We start from the raw sequence: 9,248 nt of genomic DNA, 5'->3' as shown, positions 1-9,248 counted from the left end.
TATTTGTGATTTACATAGTTGTTTGATTCATTTGCTTATAGTATAATCCTTCCACAATGTAGTAAAGCACAGATATCTATTATTTCTTCAACATCTGTATTTTTCCAGTTTAATACTCTGCTGCATTTCTCATATGTCAGCAGTTCTCAAATATTAAAAAAATAATAATAAATGAGTAAAACTGCTAAAAACGAAGATGTCTATAATAATTATAATAGTACTAGATTGGGAGAAGACAATGAAGGAAGAAAAAAACTATGTTCATGTGCAGGAACTATGGTTCAAGTCTTTGGACTTAAAAACAACTTCACCAGAGAAAGTGACTATAATGGAATTTCCAGAGAACTTCCTTTGCTCCCCAAAAGGACCTGAAAGTCCCAATCTAAAAATTTGGAAAGTGCAGTTATATAAAGCTACAAATGATCGAAGCAGTCAGAGGGAGAAGGATGAATGTGTCTTTCATTCAGCTACAGATGGTAGCATAGTGTTTAGCTGTTGGTGGATCAGTATAAACCACAGAAGTATCAGGTGTTTTGAAGGACAGATGTAGAAAAACACTGAACATATTACCTGTCTATATTAGTAACAGGGCTTCATAGCTAGGAAAATTTTCTAAACAGTAAAATGACCCCAGGATAAATCTTCTCTTCTTTATTAAATGTGGCAAAATTAAAAGAAAAAATTACAAGTAGATATAGTGAAAATGGAAAATTATAAGACAGAAAAAAAAAAAGTATTAAGACAATACTATAGATTCAACAGTATTCCGTGAAGCTAGAAAACCTGTTAACTTTAAAAGTCCTAGCAAAGTATCACTCTTGTTTGTAAATCACTTATTTATCATATTTATCACAAGGTCTTAAATGTGGTGTCTGACATTGTTTGATAGTTTTCACTAATTGCTATCTGATACTTATTTTCTACATGCACTACAATTTCAAAAATCTCCTTGGAAGTTTGAAATTCATTCAAAACAGTTACAGAATCCTGTACGTCTTTATGACTAACCAAATGAACATTGCCATCTTCATAATAGTGAACCCGAATCTTAAATACTCCAACTACCTGGGTTGTAGGTGGTGTGTTGGTGAACCTCTATTCTGGTCTCCAATGACCATTCCAGAGGTTTTTAGGCTGAAATGGGTGTCTTTCAGTACATGCAGCAATGATCTTTTGTTCATCCATAGTTTTAGCATAAACAGTACAGAGGCTTTGGGATTAATGATCTTTCACATTGGCTCTTAAAGCACTGTCACAGAATTCTCTCCAAGATGTCAGACCTCCATCTATTTTTTTTGGCTGGACGTCACTTGCTTCTTTCCATAAGTGATGAAAACTAAAGGAAATTTTGTTTTTTTTGGATCTAAAAATCTGCTATTTACCCATGTCACTGTGTTCTGTTATTAAAATCTGATCTTCATATCTTTCTATCTTCATGGACATGAACTGATCCATTGGCATGGACTGGGCAAATACATGTGCTGGCCCTTCCCTGAAGAAATTGTCATTATTAAGTAGTAGCCAAACATCATTGAACACTTTATTAAATTCTCCTGGCGGGGTGGGGGGTTGCATGAGTGATGAATTTAGCAGCTCTGTGTACCTTTTCCTTATGCAACACTCAATCCTTGAAGTCAACCATCTTGGGCAGCACTCTTTTTTTCTTTATGAGTCTGGTTAAAGTTTTTCGATTTTGTTTATCTTTTAAAAGAACCAGCTTTTGGTTTCCTTGATCTTTTGTATTGTTTTCTTAGACTCTATTTTGTTTATTTCCTCTCTGATCTTTATTATTTCCTTTCTTCTACTCCCTTTTGGCTTTGTTTGCTATTCTTTTTCTAATTTCTTTAAGTGTAAAGTTAGATTGTTTATTTGGAATATTTTTTGTTTCTTGAGGTAGGCCTGTATCACTATGAGTTTTTCTCTTAGGAATGCTTTCTTTGTGTCCCACAGATTTTGGTTCATTTTGTTTTATTATCATTTGTTTCAAGGTATCTTTTGATTTCTTCCTTGATCTTACAGTTAACCCATTTATTGTTTATTAGCATGTTGTTTAACCACCATGTAGTTGTGTAATTTTTATTTTATTTTTTTTTGTAATTGATTTCTAGTTTCATACTATTGGTTCGGAGAAGAAACTTGATATGCTTTCAGTCTCCTTAAATTTATTAAGACTTGTTATGTGGCCTAATGTGGTCTTGCCATTCATCTTTATTGAAATATAATAGACAATTAGTTCCTTATATTTACATTGTACAATTCAATGAGTTTTTTTCAATTATAGTTGAATAATATACCAATTTCAATAGTATACCAGTTTCAGTTGTATAGCATATTGATCAGAGATCCGCATAACTCAAAAGTGATCACCCCACCAAGTCTAGTCCCCCTCTTCCCCCTTACATATTTTTTACAACATTATTAACGATCTTTCCCATGCCACACTCTACAGCTCCATGTCTATTCCGCAACTATCCATTTGTACCTCTTAATTCCTTAGCCTTTTTTTTTGTCCCCCATGCCCTTCCATCTAGTATCCCTCTAAATATTCTCTGTATCTGTGAGTTTATTTCTGCTTTTGTTGTTGTTGTTGTTGTTGATTTTGTTCTTTAGATTCCACGTGTATGAGAAATCATGCAATATTTGTCTTCCTCTACCCAACCTATTGCATTCAGTGCAATATATCCTCTAGTTTCATGAAGGCAGTATCTTTTTCCATCCTCTTTATTTTAGTCTCTGTGTGCCTTTTAACCTGAAGTGAGTCTCTTGTAGGCAGCATTTATAAGGGTCTGTTCTACTATCATTCAGCCACTCTATCTTTTGGTTGAAGCACTTAATTCTTTTCCAGTTAAGGCACTTGTTGATAGGAATGTAATTATTACCATTCTTTATTCCTGTTTTTGATATGTGGTTTTTCTTCTTAAAGAAGTCCCTTCAACAGTTCCTGTAATCTTGGTTTGGTGATAATAAATTCCTTTAGCTTATTTTTGTCTGGGAAGCTCTTTATATGTCCTCTGACTCTAAATAATAGCTTTGCTGGCTAAAGTATTCTTGATTGTAGATCCTGTTTTTTCAACACGTTGAATATTTTGTGCCAAGCCCTTCTGTCCTGCATAGTTTTTTTTGTTTGTTTTGTTTTGTTTTTAGAAATCAGCTGCTAGTCTTGTGGGTTCTCCTTTGCAGGTAACTAATTCCTTTTCTCTTGCTGCTTTTAAAATTCTTTGTATTTAAACTTTGGCATTTTAATTATGATGTATCTTGGTGTAAGCCTCTTTGGGTTCTTGGTGTCTGAGACTCTCTGAGCTTCCTGGGGTTTTATGTCTATTTCCTTCACCACATAAGGGAAGTTTTTCATTATTATTTCTTCAAATAGTTCTTTGACCTCTTGTTTTCCTTCAGGTACCCCTATGACTCGAATATTTTTACCTTTAATAGCGTCCCATAGGCTCCCTAAATTATTATTATAGTCTTAGCTTCTTTTTTCTTGCCATTCTGTGTGTCCTTGGCTTTTCCATCCTCTATATAAGTCATTTGATCCTTTTCTTTATTTACTTTGTTTATTCTTTTTAACATACTTCTCATCTCATATGTGTTCTTCATTTCTGACTGGTTCCCTTTTATAATTTCTTTTTCCATTTTTGTTATTTTTTTATCTCTTTGTTGAAGTTCTCAGTGAATTCATCTACACTTCCCATAAATTCATTGAGCATCTTTAGAACCAGTGTTTTGAACTCTGCATCTATTAGATTGCTTGACTCCATTATTTCTGGATCTCTGTTCTGTTCTCTCATATGATTTCTGCTTCCTTGACATCCTGTTTTGGCTGCCTTTCTCTGTCTGTTTCTATGTACTAAGCATAACTCTTAAGTCTCTCAGTCTTATTAGAGTGGCTTTTGTGTGATAGGTGTCCAGTGACACAGTTCTGAGAAGGGTTCAGTTGCAGGCCAAATTTAGCCCCAGCCTATGCCCTTTCAGGGCCACCTTTTAAGATTCAGCAAGCAATCCACAAATGTTGTGCTTATAGTTGCCTCAAAAGGCCACACCAGACACCAAGGTCAGCTGCCACCAATGCAATTCTTAGAGCTTCTCAGCAAGAGGCACCTGACTAAGCAAGGACACAACTGGATGTGACTTAAGTGGAGCAATGAGTTGGGGGAGGCAGAGTTTCAGGAAATCTTCTGGGCAGAGTACCTCTGTTATCCAGTTTGATGATGCCTCACTATGGTGGCGATGAGTCCATACACTAGGAGTGAGAGGGCTCAACAGAGGAACAATGGATACCGTAGGCACTTGTACCTAGGAAAGAGTCTCCCTTCTGGCCCTTACTCCAACAATTCAGTGTACCCCTGTAAGTCCCTGTTGCCACCTGTGCAGCCAACCCAGCCTGGTGCTCAGACCGAGCAGGTCCATCATAGTGAAAGACCACTCATAGACATAGCCTTTTTAAGAGGTATCTGCAGCTGCTGGCTGCTGCCACTGCAGTCTTTGTCCAACTCAGCCACTTGGGACCGGCAGACTCATGTTTCCGCCCCCTCCTACCTTTTACCATTGCAGGATGATTAACTATTTCTCTCCCTAGTTGTAGTGCTTCTGTTTGTATAGATCCCTGGTGACTTTTCTTGCTGTTTGCTCTGTTTTTCTGTCACCACTCTGATGTGGTCACAAGAGGTATGAACAGAGCTTCTATCTACACCATTTTTTCCTGTCTCTCAACCTATCTATTTTTATTTGATGTAATTACTGATTAGGATTTATATCTGCCATTTTGCCATTCATTGTTTATGTCTTATGGTTTTTTCTGTTCTTCTAACATCCATTACTGCCTTCTTTTGAATTAGATGAATATTTTCTAATGTATCATATTTATTCTTTGTCATTTAAAAAAATATATGTATAATTTAGTTATATTCTTAGTGGATGCTTCTGTTTCCCTCAGCCGCTCTGGACCAGGCAGCCTCGTGTCTTCAGCCCTTCCTACCTTCTGCTGTTGCAGGGTGATTTCTTAGATTTCTCCCTAGTTGTATGGCTTGTTCATCCACATCCCAGGCAATTTTCTTTGCTGTTTGCTCCTTGTTTCTGTCACAACTTTGATTTGGTCACCAGAGGGATGAACAGAGCCTCTATCATCTATGCCATTTTTTCTGTATCTCACAATTTATTTTTATTTAAGCATCTTGAATATCCTCCAACTTTGCTCAATTTGTTTATTAGCTCATGTAGTGTGTGTGCGTGTGTGTGTGAATTCTTTGAGATTGTCCATACATATGATCACGTCATCGTGAATTGAAGTATTTTCACTCTTTTTCAATTTGGATAACTTTTATTTCTTTTTCATGCTTTATCATTCTGGCTAGAACTCCTAGTGCAATGGTGAAAGCATGCATCTTTGTCTTGTTCTTAGGGAGAAAGTGTTTTTTTTTTTTTTTTGTCTTAGTGGGAAAGCTTTCAGTCTTTCACCATCAAGTATGATGTTGGCTATAGTTTCATATTGAGGAAGTTTCTTTATAGTTCTAGTTTTCTGAGTGCTTTTTATCATGAAAGAGTGCTGAATTTTGTTAAATTCTTTTCCTGCATCTATTGAGATGACCATGTGGTTATATCCCTTCATTTGATGAATGTGGTGTGTTACATTGATTAATTTTCTTATGTTGAATCACCCTTGTATTCCTGGGATTATTTAACTCTTAAATATAGTGAAATCTATTAATATTTTAATTTTTGTGTTCTAAGTTGATATCACAGTTAGAAAAATCTTCTCCTATCTGGCTTTTTTCACTCAGCATAATGTATTCAAAGTTCATCCCATTATAATATATATCAGTACTTCATTTCTTTTTATGGCTAAGAATCCATCGTGTGAATATAACACAATTCATTCATTCATTGTTGGGCATTTGGGCTATTTCTACCATTTGACTATTGTAAATGGTGTTGCCTTGAGATCTCTGTTTTGGTTAATTCATTGCATGCAGGAGACTATTCTTAAGTATTACTTCAGATACATAATATTCTGATATTCTTTCTGAATTCTTGTGTATATTTCTTTTTCTTAGTAACCCATCTTCTAGCTTCCAATGTTGCAAATGAGAAGTCAGGAGAGATTTTTATTTCTTTTCTTTGGTAAAAAATGCATTCTAACCTCTTGAAAGCTTATTAATATATTTTTTTAATTCTTGGAGTTCAAGAATCTTTCCAGGACATGCCATCAGTTTAATCTGTAATTTGATAAACCATTCTAATCTGTGAATGCAGACTGTTCTTTAGGTAACAGTAATCTGTTTCCCTCTATTATTTATTACCTGATGCCTTCCCTTTCCACTTCCTTTCTCTTTCCTTAACTGCTTTCACTCACAATCTCATTCTCAAAAGTCAGGCAAGATCCAAATCACTGGTGTAATAATAAAATCACTCTAAAGAGATCTTCTTTTCCCTCATACTCAATGAGAAAATTATTTTAGGCAATAATCATTATTTTTGTGATTTTTCTTTAATGTAAAAAGCAATTTAAAAGATGAAATCTCAGTTTAAAAAATATTTTTTCAAATCTAGGAAAATGTTCCATGTATAAACTGAAAATAGATTTACCTAGCAAATTACTGTATCTTGAAGTTTGCACTCTGTTTCATTATTTTAAATTTTAAGCACAAATAACAATTCTAATTGGTCATGTTAAATGACAGTTGAAGTAACTTGAGTTTATAATCACCATGCTTCTATGGTTTATTTGGATTGCACTGTTTAACTGCAAGAATATAAAGTGCCATAGAAATTGGAGATAAGAACTACATGCTAATGAAGTTGGAACAATTCCAAACTATTACAAACTTACTTGTGAAAAGAATTTGTGCCAAAACCAATGTGTATAGCTGATTTTGAGTGTTGTGGGTATTCACTATACAACAGGAAAATTTCCAAATTAACATCCATGTAGAATTCAATGTTTATTATAGACTACGTGATAAAAATGTAATATTTTGAAGCAAATTGTTTTAAAAATCAGTAACTGACTTCTAGTTTAAACAATATGTAAGAGGCCTAGAAGTCATCACTCCTTTCACCATTACAAAGAAACAAACAAAAACGGAACAAACTAAAAATCATTGAGTTATTGTTGAGCCCTCAGGGAATTGATGTTGGAGGGTAAACCACCACTTCAAATGTTGGAAGGACAGGTAAACACAGGCTGTTGTGGATTTAATTGTGTCCCCCAAAAGATATGCTAAATTCCTAGCCCCCAGTACCTCTGAATGTGACTTTATTTGGAAATGAAGTTGTTAAAGATAAAATTAGTTAAGTTAAAAAGAGGTCATATGGAAGTGGGGTGGGCCCTTAATCCAGTATAACTGAAGTCCTTTTTTAAAAAGCAGAAATTCAGAGACACAGACACACAGGAAGAAAATGCCACATGGCTGTGGAGGCAGAGATCAAAGTGCTGTAGCTACAAGCCCAGAAACATCAAGAATTGACAGCCACCACCAGAAGCTGTGAAGAGACAAAAAATCATTCTTCCCTACATGTTTCTGAGGGTGTATGCCCCCGCTGGCACCTTGATTTAGGACTTCTGTCCTCCATAAGTGAGAGAATAAAATTTTAAGGTACTCAGTTTGTGGCACTTTGTTATGACAGCCCTAGAAAACTTATACACAGAGAAATACAGCATAGATCAGATTCTTTACAGCAGAGAACACTGGAACCATGGACAAGTATGAATACTTAAATGGTATTTTGATGACTCTCTGGGGATTAAGTGTGAACTAGGACGAGAATGGGAAGTTACTGGGGATGGGGCATAGTCTTGGGGAAATTCCTACACTTTTGTGGGTCTTACCTCCAGGAAATTCACCAAATTCTTCTGGTGAAGGAGGAGGGCAAAAATAATCACTTAGAAATATACCTAGTATATCCTCCATAACAGAGGCCAACTCTCCGGTGGAAAGGACCTTGTCATAACCTTATTTAACATAAACTAAAGGACAATGATCTGATTCTAGACTTTTCTAGGTTCCCTGTGTCACCTATGCTGAGGAGAGAACGAAACTTTTAGAAACATTTGTGAAGGTCACAACCCAGGGACACAGATCCATTGAAAGACTAAGATTTAATCAGATTATAGAATGCATTCTTTCTCACTCCTTACCATCATCGCATCAACAGAACTTCAATATAATGTTAATAGATTGCAGCTGAAAAACCTACAAGGCTCAGAATCTTTTAAGGAAGGAGTTCTGAGGGAAATCTGAAGACAGTGGGGGAGTTAAAACAAGGATACTAGAGGAATTTGAAGCCTCAGGCCCCTACAGTTACAGCAAACATTAAACATAGTCCAACTCCTAGTCGTATTAACATCAAACCTCACACTACAGATCAACTGACCTTGGCTATTATTACCCAATACATCGTGTCCAGCTTTTAACAAAAAATTACAAAACACGCTAAAAGGAAAAAGTACAGTATTAAGAGACAAAGAGACATCAGAACCAGACTCAAATATTACACAGATGTTGAGATTATTAGACAGAGAATCAAAAGTAACTCTGATTACTATGTGAAGGACTTCAATGGGAAAAGTAGACATCATACAAGAAAAGATGGATAATGTTAACAGAGATAATGTAAGCAGGGAATCTTGAAAAAGAATAAAAAAGAAGATGCTAAACACTGCAATAAAAACGAAGAATGCCTTTGATGAAGTCATCAATAGGCAGGACATAGCCAACGAAAGAATCAGTGATCTTAAAGGTAGGCCAATAGAAAAATCTCAAACTGAAATGAAAAGAGAAAAAAAAAGAGCAACAACAACAACAACAACAAAATATTCAAGAACTGTGAGACAATTACAACAGGTGTAACATATGTGTGATGGAAATACCAGAAGGAGAATATAAAAGGAACAGAATAGAAGATATATTTAAAATAATATGGTTTAAACATTCCAAAATTTATGACAGGAAGTAAAGCACAGATCCAGGAAGTTAAGAGAACAATAAACAGGATAAATGTTAAAGAATCTATGTCTAGGCTTATCATATTTAAACTGTTCAGAAGTAAATACCAAGAGAGGTTCTTGAAAGATTCCAGAGGAAAGGGAATATCTTATCTAAAAAGAAGCAAGGAGAATTACAGTAGACTTCTTATTAGAAACCAAAGAAGCAAAAGAGAGTAGAATAAAATATTTAAAGGGTTGAAAGAAAAAAACACACTGATGTAGAATTTTATATCAAACAAAATTATTTTTCAAAAGTTAAAGAAAA

General features: G+C 35.1%; 1 pseudogene; it reads right to left on the bottom strand.

The window, feature by feature from the left end:
- Window positions 1–849: 849 nt before the first annotated feature.
- LOC107518661 lies at window positions 850–1,642 on the bottom strand (annotated as a pseudogene).
- Between the last annotated feature and the right edge of the window lie 7,606 nt (window positions 1,643–9,248).

The sequence above is a fragment of the Rousettus aegyptiacus genome, unplaced genomic scaffold (genome assembly GCF_014176215.1).
Source record: "Rousettus aegyptiacus isolate mRouAeg1 unplaced genomic scaffold, mRouAeg1.p scaffold_m13_p_12, whole genome shotgun sequence".
NCBI lineage: Eukaryota > Metazoa > Chordata > Mammalia > Chiroptera > Pteropodidae > Rousettus > Rousettus aegyptiacus.
Note: the sequence above shows the minus strand (reverse complement) of the source record. Positions and strands in the feature narration are given on the sequence as shown.